General features: G+C 40.9%; 1 protein-coding gene across 2 annotated transcripts in view; it reads right to left on the reverse strand.

Annotated features, from left to right (window-relative positions):
• Positions 1-17,563, reverse strand: part of PAK3 (p21 (RAC1) activated kinase 3) — a 314,354-nt gene that overhangs the window by 267,069 nt on the left and 29,722 nt on the right. The window lies entirely within an intron of this gene.

Below are 17,563 nucleotides of genomic sequence, written 5' to 3' on the forward strand. Positions count from 1 at the left end.
TCATTAGCAAAAGACAAAGCGCTATAATGCCCTTCAAACCAACTCACAAGGATCTATGACAGCAAGCAATGCTCCCACTCAGCTTGTCATTATGCTGTTTTAATGAATGATCCGGATTATTTAGATTGTGATTAAAAATGACTGAGCTTTTCAACAGATGCAGTTAATTTAGTTACATCAAGCTTGAGCCACTCTCTCATCAGCTTTGATGATCTTCATGCCCTCTTTATGTGTGATGGAACAATTTAATCGCAACCGAAGGGGGTGGCAAGACAAAAAGGTCGGACCAAGGTACAGTCACTTGATAAAACAAAACTTTTATCGCTCCAAATCGCACCCAAGCCATGCCCCAGTTTATGGATCGGGAAAAATATCAATAAATTGTGATATGAAATTTAAGTTGGTTACCATCTCATGATTCATCAAAACGTAAATACAGATTCGCCTAACATTCAGTGCATTTCAGAAATTCAAAGTGCTTAATGGTGAACCCAGGTGACCTAATGAGGCATTAGAGGAGATCGCCATGGGTCACATTTCAGCATTTGTTTGCTAATCACAGCTACATCTCCCGCATGTTTATCCTCTCTGCAAGGCAGTAATTATTTGATACCCTTAGGGGGCTAAATCCTTTATTTGTAACACACAATTCACTTTTAGCACGGTTTCTATATACAGATGAAATCAAGCCTAAACTTCACAATTAAATCACATAGGTTGTGCAAGTTGCTTACTGCTGATCAGGCATTAATTAATGCCCACTCATAGCTCGTACCAGCCCATGTCACCTTATTCTGCATGAAGGTCCGGGTAAGTGTTTTCTACATTTTCAATTCAGTGACTGATGTATGGGTCTTCGCACCCAAGGGCTTTCCTTTGCTGTGAACATGCCTGCAGCCATCTTAAATAGCTGTCCTCCTTCTGCATTAACACACTATCTAACATAGCTGCCTAGCTCGACAACCAGGAAGTAAAGTTACCCTAAACTGTTGAATTCAGGAGTAGAGACAAGAGAATAATTCCACCCCATCTCCCCTAGCCACTACAATGGTCAGATGTTATTGATTACACACTCAACAAAGCAGCATAAGTTGGGAGCAATAAAATGGTCACATTTACTTCTTCTATACAAATTGGTGTCAGGATGTAGGTAATGCCTACTCTAACCAACTAGTGCTGATGCACCACTACTCTTCTTAAACAGCAGTCCTGGTTAGGCATTTGCCAAAAAGAGTACAGCAGTAACCACAATGGAGCTCTACAATGACAAGGGTGTAACTTAGCCCCCAAACTTTGGAAATCCAGAATGAGAGACAGGTGAATAATCCGTCCAAGTCTTCGTTATCACTACTGGATGGTGGTATGTTATTAAAAAAGATTCAAATAATTTTAAAAGATTCAAAGATTTTGTAAAAAAATAAATAAATAAAAAACATGTTAAACTCAAACCTCATCATAAAAATACTTTTTAAAAACGTCATCATGCACAAGACCCAGAAGGAAATGCTGTGGACTCAGAGAAAAGGGAACATTTTGTGTGTGAATAAAACTTGCAAGTCAACAAGTTTTAAAAATGTGTATACTGGAAACCATCACATTCTATTTGCATGGGAAAGGTATAGCAAAAGCCAATGTGGACATACTAGGCCATCTTCAAGCTGCACTGTGCCTGCTACTTTGTCAGTTTATTTTTTCTTAATTCCTAGTGAATCATCAATTTTTGGGATTTCTTCATTTGTGTATATCATAAAGCAGTGTTCTTACTCTTGACTTCTGTGGGCCCCCACGGAATCAATATTCTAATCCAAGGAATCCCACTGAGTCACTAATGGAAGCCAGGGACCACGGCTTAAGAAATTTTAATGATTTGAACCTCAAAACAATACACAAAAAAGGATTCACCCAAATACAAATTTGTTTATTAAAAACATTTAAAAATAAAAATTTCTATTTTTATCGGGAGGGTTGGGACTTTTCTAAGTTGAGGCCACCCATCACCCTCCTAATTTTTAGCCCCAACTTCAAATTGCTTTATATTTATGGTACATTTTAGAATTTTACATTTTGCTTCTTTATTTATATACACTTTATTAATACACGTTATTAGTTATGTTAGTATTATTTAATTTAGTATGCAGACCTCAGACCACAGGTTAAGAATAATTGCCTTTTTCTGAACTATTTCTTGGTCATTGCCTTTTTGCGCATGCTAATATGTCATATGGTTTTTACGTCACCCGCTCCAGCCAATTTCTTTCATGCTGTAATGTTTTGCACAAGTAGTATGCACAAAACTCCGGCTTATCAGTCTTTTTTTAAACTGTGTTTTGTAAGAAAAACATTATTTTCTAGACACAATCATATTGTGGTGGAAATCTTACTTTTGTGACCCCCAATGTTTTAACAGCAACAATTAACACAATTCCAGCTAAGCTCGACGTAATTGAGAAATATTAATAAAACCCATTCTACACAGCACCGTAAATATATAATTATCACAATACTGACGCTCTCTGTGTACTAAACACCATTGGTCTTTCTAACGGGTTAGAACAAGTTCTTGGTAGAATGCCTCAAGCAGATTTTAGTTGCAATTCTGAAATATGTAAGGAAGGAAACTGTGGGCGCAGAACAGAAACCTGTGAATAAAGATACGGTATCAGATCACGTTATCTCTCCTCCCTTCGTTTAAGTTGTGTAGCACAAAAGCAGAATCAAACTATCTTACTGTGACACAACACCTTGGCTTGTCATCTCTCTTTTCGTAAGTAGATGTTCTGGTCAGTTCAGACAGTATTTTTTAAGTGTTGGCTTACCTTAAAACATGGATACTCAAAATACGGCCCAGGGGCCGCATGCGGCCCTCCTGGCCTCTAATTGTGGCCCCCGGGTGAACAGCAGCACTTGGCTGCTGTTCACTTGACAAAGGAGAAAAATTCAGAAACGGTCATACTTTATTTACACATTAAGTGGCCTAGACAACTTATTTGTAGGAACACCTTTAGTTTTAAAAGTATCTTGCACTAAAAGTAAAAATGTGATAAACTGTCTGCAAACTTCAAAAAAAGTTCATTTTTTAAAATACATGAGCGTTTTACCTTACTAGAATCAGATTATATCACTACATTGAGAGGCATTTATTAGAAGTAATACTTTCAAAAATGATCTTGGAAACATCCAGGCCGTCCCCATTCGGAAAACAATGCCATCAGTGAACCCAGAGACAAGTAATTTGTCAGGTGCACCTTGTGTGTATCCTTGGTTGTTATAGAATTGGAAAAACATCATAGTTTATTAAATAAAACACAAGAGAATGTTTTGTATAGCACACATCCTAAACCGGTGTATTTCAAGGGGCTATCGTGTGGTATTGAAGTAAAAGGAGGCAAATGAAATTAACCAATTGCCTAGGATCACACGGTTTAGTCAAAAGAGGAAGCATGGACTGATGCCTAGCTTTCTGGTATCACATTTTGTAATTCATCTACCAGATTAATATCTTTTTCTCTCACAGTTTGATATTCATACCATGTATCAGCTTCGCCCACCACCCACTTCCTATGCCCAGTTTTCATCACCCCGACTCTCGGCCTGCTGGCATCTGTGTGGCCCTCGGGCATGCCACAGACAGTATTTTGTGGCCCCCGGAGAAATGTTTGCGAGTACCCATGCCTTAAAAGATGCAACTTGCCTTCAGATGACATACATCTGTTTCAGAGTGAAATTGCATTAAATGTTGCCATAACAGGGGTGTATAATGAGGGACAGGGGTGTTAGCAATGGCAAGCTTGGATTAGAAGTCTTCCTAATCACGGCTCTGTGTAATGTCCGACCAACTAAGCCCGCCATCTTAACGAGACAGAAGGACACCTTGGCTCAGCCACGATGAACAGCAGATGGAAGGAAGGTCTTTAAAAAAAAAATTACTGGAGACTGGACTACTGATCAGTAAGTATAAAGTATGTGTAGCTCCACATTCCTGTGAAAGGCTGTTCCAGAGGCTTTGATCAGCAGACAGCACAAATATTCTGCCTCTTACCAGGAAACAGTTGCATAAACCTCACGGAAGCCAAAATGAAGAGATTTAAACTGCATTGAACCTTATGTGAAATAAGCTCGTCCAGCATGGCGACCAAGTCGTGTACATCAAAGGTGATGGGCTCTGCTCTGCTGCATTACACTGCGCAGAGGCTCAAACTATGTCCAGGGCCATTAAGGCTGTTTTAACTCAGGACAACTGTTCTACAGAAAGCAGCACTTGATCACCAGCCTGCTCTGATGCAGGCAGAGATTCAGGCCAGCAAGAGTTTAAGTTGGCTTACCTTTGACTGTAAATGATGCCAAGGCTTTAGAAGAGAGTGAGCAAAGGTCTTATCTCCCTCAGTTTGGGGGGAAAATTGATGAAGCTCTGAAATGACCACCATCTTGAAGGAGACAAGGATATTAAAACTTTAACTCATGTTACAGGGTTGCTACACGATTCCTCAGGTGATTACCAGCAATTAGCTATACTAACTGAAAACATCCACATTGCCTCTGCATGTATGATTTTATTATTGCAATATACGGTTTCCTTCTATTGCTTGATCAACACAAAGTTAATTTTGTCTCAACATTTAATAAACGTTACTGTTGTGGCTTAGGCTGGAAAGCTCTAGATTGTTTTCCACATTACCTGCTCAGTCTTTTGATATTATACCATCTTTATCCAACGAAGAAATGTTTTGCAGTTTTCAGAGATTTTGACACATAAAAGTCGATATATATTTCTCTGTTCTGTTCACATAGATGAAGTTTACATCATCCAGTTTGACACATCCCAAAAAGTCAGCTATTTACGCACTCATCATTTCATTACATACAGCGTGAAAATAATGTTTAAATATGTAGACATTTCTTCTCCTGCTCCATTAGACTTCCAAAGACTGCAAACAAGCTTGACAAATGAGAAATATAGATATTGCTTCACTGTCTGCAAATCTAACTTCTGACAAACATTACAAACCGAGACAACTTCTTCCTTTCTAAACCTACCAAGAAGAAGCCCTTGTACGATCTTACTCTAGCTGAAATTATAAACACAAATTAACTTATGGGACTCAATCTTTTCAGAAGGCATAGGTTTGATTGCAATCTCGGACCATAACTTTGTTGCCTATACAAACTCAATGAATTTAAAGACAGGTTCTGACAAACAATTGTTTTTTTTTGTTTTTCTTCTTTTTTTTTTAACCCAGAATCCATGAAATAAACTCAATTCATGTGTCCTTTTGTAAATTTAGTGAAGGCTGCGAATGGGGCTTTACCACCATTTGACGAGTAAAATTAATTTGTTAGGTCTAGGGGTGAAGATTCTAAAAATCCATATAGTAGAAATACTGAAAAGTACATGTGCAAAGACTACTCTAAACGATAGAGCCTGTTGACTAGAATACAACAAATTACGGAGTATAAGGCACTGTTTGTTTTGCTTCGTAATAACAAATACCATATGGTCTAAAACAGATCTGCCAATCTGTTCGTTGGAGAGCTATGCAAGGGTGTAGGAGAGAAACAAACAGATCCAAACACAGAAATACAAAACAGTACAGTATACAGGGTCACTAAAACGCAGAAGTATTCAAAAACTTGTTTTTAAACACTGGTTAATACTACAGACTTGTAGCTTTCACGCACAACAAGTAACAGTTGTTACCATTTCTCAGTGCCATGGTACACAAGATATCAACCTCTGTAGGAGGGAAGATGGGAGTTACAGTGCCAGGATTCAAACTCATGCCCTGCATGTCACATGCAGATCTTCGTGCGATTCATGTGGATTTTACAGAAACTGGTACTTCGACAACGCATGGTCACTAAACCGAATGCAATACTTAATGCTTGATAGTCCTTCACGCACTGTGGTTCAGAAAACGTTAAATACTGGGTAACAACAATCACTTTACTTGAACTATACGAACCAATTAGTGATGCAATAAAGGGGAAAGCTATTGCATTTTATGGTCTTTTTGCACATTCTTAAAGCTTTTGTTGACCTGATAAATATGCAGCTATCACAATTGCATGAGGATGTTTTTGACAAATAAATGCAGTCTGTATTCTTTTGGAGGGGGTGGGCGAGGGAATTGCTTCGAAAACTTAATATGAATCCTAGGTTCATAAAACTGTAATTAAGTTATTTCATTAAGAATTAAACCAAACTGATAAAATGTCTATGTTCACAGAACGGAAGTTGGATTCTTCCAATTCCACACATGGATTTTTGTCAAAAAGTCTTTAAACAATATCTTTAAGATCATAAGTGCCTGAGAGAGTTCCCTCAAACTACTGGCTACTAAAAGCAAAACAAGCATTTCATCAGTTTGTGTGGCTATTTCAGCATCAAATATCAAGATGGGTAGGACAGCTAGACAGGGTTTTGATCAGCAGTGGAAGACGTTGATGGGAGTCCAGAAACTACTTTGGTCTGGAAGATGTACAATCTTTCATTACTCCTCCTATTGGGTGATCACAATGTGACAAACACATCAATTAAGCAAGGGTTGAAATGGGTTGACCAAACGTCTGTTCTATACATGTTTAATGTGTTACTGACACGAACTTCGGAAAAAAAAAAAATAATAAAAAGAGTTACACCAAAGGGGCTAGCCTGTAGTTTTCCATTTAACTCCATCTTGCTCTGCTGCAATAATAAATAATAATAATAAATAAATTAGAATCCTCTCTATTGATGACTGGCTGAAGTCTAGATTGCCCAATTTTGTGTGAACAAAATTACGTATGCATTTTTTTAAAATAATGTAATTAGTGTTTTCTCTAGAAAATGAACAAAGTACAAATAGTGACTACTGAGAATACAGCGCTTGCACTTCCTGGACGCATGGGTTATGGTAATATTTGTATTAAAATGAGTCATCTTTATGAACAACATGGTTCCCGACATAAATGTGCACTCATAAACCAAGCCATTTCTGCATACCAATTGAAATTACAAAAACACACGCAAACTGCTTTGTCACTTGGCCCTGAGAGTTGAAAATGTCTACGAGAATAGAAGCAAAAGAACTGTCACATCTCCTGGCGTCTGCAACTGTGATGCTTAACAATATTTATTTCACACATACTAACTACAATCCTTCTCTAGCCGTAACAGGCTAACACTTTATGGCATCTTCCTATTTTACAAAATAAGGAATATATGTATTGATAGTAAGTTAAAACATTGATTTTTAATCAGGTTAAATGGTCATTATATCAAATCATATTTTATGCTAGGTGCTATTTTCTTACTGGTACATACATGATAGAGAAGATAAATAATGCTCCTGTTGCTGTGTCAGAACCCAGTGTGTAAGAATACTTATAGCCTACCATAGGAAAACCCATAATTTGTGTGATTTATCCTTTTTAGGGGCGAGCGCAAAGTGCTCCGTCCCCTGTAGTAATCTCTCTCTCTTTGGGCTTCCAACCACGCCCATGTCACGTCAGTCACTTTCATTGATTTGTGGACTTGACTTTTAAAATTCATTTGCTTTTAGTTGTGAAAAGCACGCATACATCATGTCTTTTCCGGTGTTTAGCCCACCTACACAGCACCGGTAAACTACTGAAAACATAGGAGGCTCGATGTTTTCAGCATGGTTTCCATACTACTTTATCTGTTTATTTTCCATGCAGCGCAATCGCGCTGGAGTTTACATAGCGTGAGCGTGCTCGGTTTTTCCGTTTTCAATTTCAGCACGATCGCGCTGCATTTTACATAGTTTTCTTTTAATTTGTGTGGCAAGAAAAGTTCGGTTAGGAGTTTACAATGCTAATAGCTCTAACTCGAGCAAATGCAAGAGCTGTTGCATTGAAAATGCTCGTTCTAATGAATTGCAGCTAATTTTGAACTATTGGGCACTGAAAGGCTCCAATCATCTCCCTGTTCATGTGCACTACTTCTAAACATGGAGAAAACCAAACAAGTGAAATAATAACATCCACTGGACCACATTCCCATCCATCATTTTGCTGTCCACTGCACAAATGCAGATAGGAAGCAATATGTGGCATCATACAGCCAAACACCAATCTGTATATCTGACTTTTATATAAAAGTCAGTAGTAAAAGGCCATATAGGTTGCACAAATGTGATTATAGCAAATGTTTCCTTTGAACACAGATCCTCAAGGGCCGAGAAAGCTAGCGTCCAGAGGAAGACAAAAGCCAAGAAAACCTTTGGCTGCAGTCTTTTCTGAAGAGAGCGGTTTAGTTTGTCTGCAAGTGCTGGTTGTATTCTAGTACGCAGTAGGGTGCCCCTAGATATTTGGGGTCTTTAGGAATATGCAGGAAGAAGTTATTCAGCTTTCTGTAAATTTGGACTTAGAAAGTGGCTTTGCTTCTGGTGTACTGTGATAACAGGCTGAGGCAGTCTGACCAGCGACAAGGTCTTGCTTAGTCCCGCTCTAATATGTCTCCAGCCTTTTTTGAGGGTCTTGGTAAGAATACTGAAACTAGGTATCTGACCTCATTGAGCCCTGGCCAACTGCAGCTTCTAGCATTGGCCAAGTGGAGGAGTTCAAGCTTCAAAAACATGACCAAAATCCAGTGTACCCTGCAACAGAGGTAAAATTTGAAACGTGATCCCAGCAGTAAAGAAATCTCAGAGGCTTCTGATTTCAAATGTGTCCAGCTTAAAGCTTTTAGCAAGAGAACTCAAGGCTTCAAAGAGACCACAAACTCAACACATCAGCCTCTTTGGGCTCATCTCTACAACAGAATTCAGCCTTGGCCTGCTGGAGGATCCCGATTTCCATTTCAGAGAAAAAAAGAAAAATAAACTGAAGGAGAAACGGTTAACGGGGCAAACTGCTGGGTTGTCCCAATCCATGCTCCAGTATGAAAAGGAGCTGGTCCCCACCAGCCCATAGACTAACTTTGACTTTTGTTTTCTATGAGCACTTTTGATTTAAAAAAAAAAAAAATCTCAATTACTAATCCACAATAACTTTTATTCTTTATCACTAAACTTGTTTCCAAGTGTTACCCGTTTCGTTTATTGGCTTTAAAATTTTACTTTGGTGCTACGAAAATATGTTACCTTCAACTTTCTCTGAGGGAAACGTTGTCCGAGACACATCACACATCGATATTTGTTAAGACTAAGATTCCTCCTTGAAACTTACTTTTACTTTCTGAGCACCAGGTTAACTTGTTGCTCCTCAATTGCCATCCCACTAGTTAAATTCATAGCTTCCCACACATGCTCAAAGAGACCTACCTGGAAAACGAATCTTTTTTAGACAATGTCTTTGAAATACAGAGCTGTAAAATGCACCATTTGGTCATGTTTATCAACGTTTTCCTTGAAATGTGGGTGTCTCCAACAATATGTGGGCTCAATCAATTCAAATCCCTATTTAAGATTACTGAGTGGAAATATATTTACGGTTATCGAGCATGTCACATTCCTGTACCAGGGCATCAAAACGGCCTCTATACACCAATGTTTCTCCTTCTCGCTACAAGAGTGGGACTCGTTTGTGTATTATTTTCTATAAACACAGTGATACTTTTGGAGATATATTGCGAGGCATTCCAGTTGGCAACATGCCTCAATCCGTTTCTTTGGAACCGTCCCCACTGATGTAGTTGCATTGCAAAAGTTCTCCAAAAAGATTAAAGATCTCTAAAAGGATTGCAGTGTCTCCAAAATAGTCCCCACACCACCCTGATTTTTTAGTACTGTTGTCGCTGCAGATTAGTGCTACCATTGATAACGAACGTCCGTCTAGAAAAGGGCCAACGCTGCACGAAATAACTATTCTTTGGCTTGGTGCACCACAATATGGCCCTTTACTACACCAAAATGTTGTATTTTATACATTTGCAAAAAAAATGGCTTTCAAATGCTGTGACTTAGGACTGTAGAGTCCACATCTCCACAACCAACCTTCACTTTTGATTAAGTGTTACAACACTGTTTCCTTTTCTGGGTTAGTAGTGTCTGCTTCCTCAAAAACATTAGTTTTGTAGACATTCTAGCTAGGACAGACTTGAGTGGAAACAAATAAATATATGGTGTTGTGTTAGAAAAAGTACCCATTTACACTGGTTAAATGCTACTATTATCAGCATACACCAACTCACGTCTAGCAAACAATGACAGATATTGCCTCTCTCTGGATTTGTTGAAATTGGGATCCATTGGACGGGCACCAGCGCAAGACTATTACTAACTGCAGATTATTCAAAGAGGTGGTGAATAACAATACAACAAGTTTGATCATTTTGAATGTGCACCTATCCTGCCAAGGGTAAAATATTTTCACTGCATAGGAGGAAAATAAAAATGAACCTTCTAGGGGGCGGAGTAAGGAGAGGGGCGGAGCTTTGAGCACATCAACTTTTGGTGAAGAATTTGTAAAGAAAAAACAAAATACATAAATGGAAAACAGCCACACTGACACTACCAAAATACAAGGTTGCCAAGTAAATAGGCTGGCTAGTTTTGATTCCACATTATGCCTCTTTCTTCCACCAGCCTAGCTGTTCTGCCTGTTTATCGCACTCTGCCTGATTTTTGTTCATCCTTGTTTTCTCCAGTTATCACAGTATTTCATTCATATTCCTCCTTCTCTTTTTCCTACCTTTCGTTCTGTTGCCCCGAGTCAAAGTCTGATGATGATTAATACAGTCCAGGCCCCTAAAAATGACAGTCGGATTGCCATCAGTGGTACAAATTAAGTACTGAAACTCCTAGTCATGGTGCACATTCTAGTCACAGAAAATGCACAGAATACAAATATGACAACTAGATGTCTGATGCCATTATCATGAGATTGGTATAAATTGGATTTCTTTTGTGTCCTTGGACCTAGAGAACAGACATTTTGCAGTGATCATCTGTCAATTTACAGATCTGCTGTGTATTTAAAAACAGACGGATGGTTTTCACACTGACCATGGTAGTCAATATAGTGGATTATGACCAATATACAGACTACCACTGCAACAAAGCAGTCTTTGACTAAACAAATGTTGGCGCTGTATTAATTTAAAAAATAAAAATAAAAAGCCCTCACAATGTGCTTGCAAGCGGTAAAGACAATTGTCAGAACCTCTTTCAGGAGGGCCATGGGGCAAACAGGGGCTACTGGGCCCAACCGTGGCTGGGGTCTTTTACTCCGGATGTCCCTGGGCCCGGCCTACTATGGATCCCGCTCAACTGGGCCAAGTACCCCTTCTTCACTTGACTCCCAGTGCTACCTGTGGTCAAGCAGTGAATGCTGCCTCAAGGGCGGGGGTGGGGTGTTGTAGATACAAGTCAGTGAACGTAACTCCTAATTCAAAGTGCAAACAGAACGAACAATAAATCAATGCCCATGCTTGCTTTTTAAAGAAAAGTAGTATTTTATTTCTAACTTTAGACATGCAATGAAGTATGACATTCAGGAGCAATAACACAATCCCCCTTGAGGTCAGGGTTTTAGTAGTTGTCAGGAGAATCCATGTCCCACCCTCCTTCATGTAACGTGTTCAGGGTTATTCACCATTCACTGGTGGCCGCCTCAGGGAATGCAAACTATTAGGCCGGACTCAAGAGTTACCTTTGACTCTTCAGTATTTATTTAAAAGTGCCTATTGTCCGGCAAAACCTTTAGCAGTGAACCCCACGCGACCCCAAAGGCCCTAGTAAAAGTCTTACTCACTCCTGTTGCACAGAAGTATTCATTCAGTGTTCGAACGGGTGCCCTCAGCACAGGCACTTGCAAGGTCCAATTCTTCTCGAAATCAGGATGGTCGTGGTATGTGCTGCAGCGTTGAGCAAGAGCACGCTCCAGAGTGGCACAGCCGCTCTCCCCTGCGATCAGAAAAGTTTCCAGCCCACAGCAACATGGCAAGTTATATTCTCCTCTGCATGGCAATTCAGGCTTTCTGCACCAGACTGGAGTCCTGCGAGGGCGCGTTGTCCTACTCGGTCTCATTTTGGCTCATGGGGGTAAGTCAGGCCAAATCCTCCAGTGTGTCTAGTTCCGCCGGTCACAGCCTCACTCCGGTCCAGGTCAATGGCACGAAGTCTTCGTTGATATGGTCCCAGCAGCCCCCAATATGGGGTTGCCATGGCACTTTCCGGACACAACGTAGACTTATCAGGTGTAATCGTCTGCACCACGGTGGCCCCTCCTGGCACATGGGGTCGCCGCTCAGGCATTCAGGAGTCCTGGCACTATGGTCACACAACGTCTTTACCGGTTGCCCCTTCTCATATACAGGGTCACAGAAACAAGGGGGTGTGGGATTGGCACCCTCCACACAGCGCTTCACATTTGGCACAGTCTATGGCCGTCCTCTTCTGGCATACGTGTCGATGAAAACAGTCTTCCCCACGGGCTATGGCCTGATCAGTGCACAGACGAATCCTCACATTTCGCACAGAGAAGCCTCAGAATAGGGCTCTTCACTGGATCTCGCTACCTCCAATGCTCAAGTTCTGGGCAAGCAGGCAGGCGCTTGTGCACCTGGCCCCAGGGCAGGTGGTCTAGATTTCCCTGGGTGATGCCCCCCTAAAACAGCAGGCCTTGGTCCCTAGTCCTAGTCACATGCAATAGCCTTGCAGAGCTTCCGATGGTCACTCAGCCCATCTGGCTTCTTGGCAGATGACAAATATTTGGGGACTCAACATCCCCTTGTAATAGTCCTTTTCCAGACACCAAATGTGATTTAGGGGCTGTGTCTTTGAATTTGTTTGTTGGGGTTCTGCTTATTTTGAAGTGTCCACTTTTTTTCATTTTACTTCATGAAAGATATCAGTCAGAGCAGGCACAACTCTGAAGCCGATTGTCCACAACTCAATTCATGGGAGTGTCCAGATATCACACCTGGATGTCAGCAACAGTAATATCTGTAACAAAAGGTTAATACCCCATACCGCCAGCACTACTCTTTAGGATTCTCTTTTCATCCCCATCCCCTTTCCTGAGATGAGTCCAGACCCATACCTTGTGATCTATCACTGAATCAAAGAACAGCCTTGAAAATGCAAAGGGACTTTCTTCCTTTTCCCTCCAGTTTGTCCCCACCCAGCTCACAGAAATGCAGCAATATACAACTTTGTCTGAGGGGATTCCTCTCCTCCTTATGTCTTTACCAGGCAGGCTTGGGCTTTCCAACATTGAACTCAGGGTCCACCATACAATGTGCCATTGCAGGCACACAGTGTACATTCATAGTACCCTTTCTGTTCAGTATTAATACCACTATGCACTGTACCCTGACTGTACATGCATTCAGCACACACACAGTCTACATGCACTGTTCAGCACTGATGCTTTTCTATCATTAACCAGGATGTGTTATTTCAAAACACATGCACAACACACACACTATTTGTGCACTGCACAACTCGTGGATCTTCATGTATTATTCTTCAGGTAGACACACATACACAAGCTACTAGTGCTTAACTTGAAAATAATTAAGTGCCTGGGCCCTCGTCGGGAAGTCCCTGCAGCATGTACCACCCATTGTCCCTACCAACGCTGCCAATGACAGTACCAACATAACTACGGAAGATCACACACCTACAAGTGTGACAATACAGACTAATCAAGACCCCCAAAGCTACAAGAATGGCTTGTGTCACAGATAATAATTATTTTTAATGTTTATTGAATTAATAGCCATCTGTTGTGCTAATCTGCAAATTAGACAAACAATGCCGCCATGTGTCAGACAGTTATAAGTGTTGGTGCCGACCACTGGAATCCACCGGCTTAAATTTAGCACTGCATGTTATGCTTTATCCACACATGCACTGCACAGCACTACATCTCTCACGTAATGTACCTCTTCATACATAAACCCAGTATATGTACTAACCACACATCCACTGCACAGTACTGCTCTATTATTGTAATGTACCTTTCCCATGCATGCATCCAACAAACGCAGAGTTACTATTCCTGCGCTATGCAGTACTCTATATCTACCTGATGTAGGACAATGGTGAGTTAAGCACACAGCAGCTGAACTTTTGAAAAGGTGATTGAGGCTACACAGTATGCTGCCACCACCGTGCTTGTGCTCCTTAACTCCTGGGAAAGGAAGAAGCCTTCTACCACTATAAAGGTAGCACTTGCGCATCCCTCCTGATCCAACAAGACACTATCAGTGAGACAGGGCTAGGTCATGGCATACACGAATGATCCGTATACGCTTATGACAATAAAAACAAGCATTTGCAATGCAATGGATCTTGTGTTTGCTCAAGTTAAAGCTATTACAGTTTTAAACTCCTAACCAAACTTTTCTTGCCACATAAACTGAAAAGTAAAGCAGTTTCACATAAGCGAGCCGACGGCTGCCATGAGCACGAAACAGACACACAAAAGGAAACAGAAGTTCGCTTGCAGTGAAACATATCAGCAAAAGTGCAAGTATCCATGTAACCGGCGAAAGTGCAATTATCCATGTAACAGGGTCAATATCATGCAAAGGGCTCGATTACTGCCCAGCAAGATTGCACTGCCTACGAAATAAAAAGAAAAAAAAGTTCAGAAACCATACGTAAAACATCGAGCCGCGTATGTTTTCAGTAGCTGGTTAGTGCACTCAAGGGGGGCTAAACACTGGAAAAGGCATGACGTATGCATGCCTTTCACTAATGAAATCAAGCGAATTTTAAAAGGCAAGACCACGAACCAATGAAACTGATGGGAGTGACATGGGTGTGGTTAAAAGCCCATAGGGAGATTACACCAGGGACACAGCAATTTGCGCGCTCGACCCTAAAAAGAAAACAAGCATTTGCAATGCAACGGGTCTCGCATTTGCTCGAGTTAGAGCGATTAGCGTTGTAAACTCCTAACCGGACTCTTCTTGCCACACAAATTAAAAGAAAGAAATCAAGCGTGATCGCGCTATGTAAAACCCAGCGCAATCGCGCTGCATGGAAAATAACAAGATAAAGTAGTCTGGAAACCATGCTGAAAACATGGAGCCTCGTATGTTTTCAGTAGTTGGCCGGTGCGCTCGAGGAGGGCTAAACACCGGAAAAGGCATGACGTATGCATGACTTTCACTAATAAAATCAAGCGGACAGAGCGCTTGTGTGCTCGGTCCTAAACAGCATTAGGGATCCAAACAAAAGTACAGTTGAGCACTCATGCAAAGAACTTTTCGGTCTCAAAAGCATTCTAGGTTTTATGTACATTTTGTCTACTGAAAGCAAAGCCACTCTCGCCATCTCAAAATAGCAGATTGGTCCCTCTAGTATGAAATGCCGCTGAACCTATTAGCAGTAATATTTATTCGTGTGGTCATGTAACAAGTGTATGTGATGGCCTCCTCTGCACGGCCTGTCGGTTATGGTGTCGAATGACAAGTAACACCTGCGCATGCAACGCAGTTCCCGCCAGAATCAGACAAGCAATGTCCGCAGTCTCGCTGGAAACATTTTGTTTGAAAAATAATGAACCATTTTACGAGAAGTTCAGGAACACCTGCCTTTACTCGATTGAGGTTGCCGAATTTGCATATCAATCGCCACTTAAAAACCGGACAGGCTGGCCCTGGACGCACGTAGGCTCTTCACATCCGTCAAAAGGTTACCTCAGAAGGAAGCCTAGTTGCCACCGGAAGCAGAGAGCGAGGCAAGGCGAGCAGAGAGCGCGTTGTACACTTCCCTTTCTTGCCCTGTAAAAACCCGAACAACCAGTGTTGGGATGGGCGCAGGACGTGAGGTATTGCTCAAGCATCGCAAGGAGATACTGCGAGTTTTCATCTTGATTATCGTAAAATTGCACAAGAAAGCACTATTTCCACTGCAGCCTGCAAAAGCCAACTACAGCCAAAACGTGCGTAGACTTTAATCCACCGGATCCCTCACTAAATACTACATTTCACGGAAGACAGGTACAAAACCTACATCATGCAGCCAAGTTTCTAGAAAAGGACACGCTTAAATTGACCCAGTAGAGGAACGTTTGGTGGCATCATCACCAAGAGAGCGATAAAATAACGAACCACAGCTTCTTTACCGAGACAGAATGATCCTGGGCAAACCGTGTTCTATTCTCTTATCAAAGTTCCCTTACATGATGAAAGTTACTGAATTAAATGCTGAAGACATGCAAAACTGTCGAGTATTAATTGAAACTACCGAGTTATTAAAACTGGAGATTTACAATGCAAGGAGGGATGCTTTGGAACCTGTGGGCATGTACATTTGTGGAACTGCAGTTTAGACAGGTTGGTACACAAGAAGTCCTCCAAAAAAAGAGGTTAGATACTGGTCAGAATCAATGTTGACAATATATGACAGAAACGAGAACTGGTACGGTCAAAATATGTGGTCCTGGCAAGCTGATGCAATGGTTATTTTTTTGCAAGTGAACGTTACAATACTAAAAACAAGCATTTGCAATGCAATGGGTCTAGCTTTCGCTCGAGTTAGAGCTATTGTAAATTCCTAACTGGACTTTTCTTGCCACATAAGTTGAAAATGAGAAGTAAAACCGTTGACAGTAGCAAGCCTATCCAAAGCACCATGGCCGCCATGAGGGTGAGCGCGAGAATTATTGGCTCCTTGCGTGAATGTCTAGAAAGGATCGTGGCTGAGATGAAAGGCAAACCGAAACCAGAGGAGGGGTCATCACAGACTAACAGGAGGAAGCGTAATGTAGTGTGATGGGCAACAAAAATGTTCACTTAGTGAAATTGTTTGTGGGAGGGAACTCAGCACACAAAGGAGGGACAGTTCACAAAATGCACCAATAAAAACGAAGCACTTAAAAACAAGCTCAAACAACGAACAGAAAGAGTGGGCATGGTTAAAAGCACACAGAGAGATAATAGGCCAGAGTGCTTGCGCGCTCGAACCTAACGAAGTAAAACAAAATATTTGGCTGCATAATGTGGTGGCCATATGCCTGCAATAAACTGAAATAAAAAAAGCATATTACAAATTAATGATTGCATGTCATTTTAATAGAACAGCATGGAGACTTTCAAACAGGTAGATAGACCATATGCAAAGACACTCTCTACAGTTTCAATGCACATCACAGGAAAGTATGATTACTAAGAGAACAAAAAAGTTAGCATTGCTTTTAAATTCTGTAACCTGAAGACACACCAGGATAACTAAAAAAAAATAAATAAAAAAAAAAAAAAAACAAGTACAAAGAATTTGCAAATAGACACATTAGCAAATGATCACCAACCCTGGTACTGAGCGGCACAACTTTTTAGGCAGGTGTAAAAATGTATGTGATCAATCGAAATGTAACCACCCACAATGTAAAGGAGGCAATAGCTGAAGTGGGCTGACACACTTCCCAAGGTTGTACGCTGTGGTGGGCAGACGCAAAACATGAATGACAGTTATCAGGCTAATGGTTGAGGGATGACCTATATATTTTATATATAAATTATATTTATTTATATTAGGCAGGCTTGAGCCAGACCTAAATACCAAACCTGAAATCCAGGAGCATACTCAGACTAAAAAAGTCCACTTTTCCCACAACTTTCAAATTAGTATCTTGGTTCCCAAGGGCACAAGACAGAGGACGACAC

Source organism: Pleurodeles waltl, chromosome 2_1 (assembly GCF_031143425.1).
Source record: "Pleurodeles waltl isolate 20211129_DDA chromosome 2_1, aPleWal1.hap1.20221129, whole genome shotgun sequence".
Taxonomy (NCBI): domain Eukaryota; kingdom Metazoa; phylum Chordata; class Amphibia; order Caudata; family Salamandridae; genus Pleurodeles; species Pleurodeles waltl.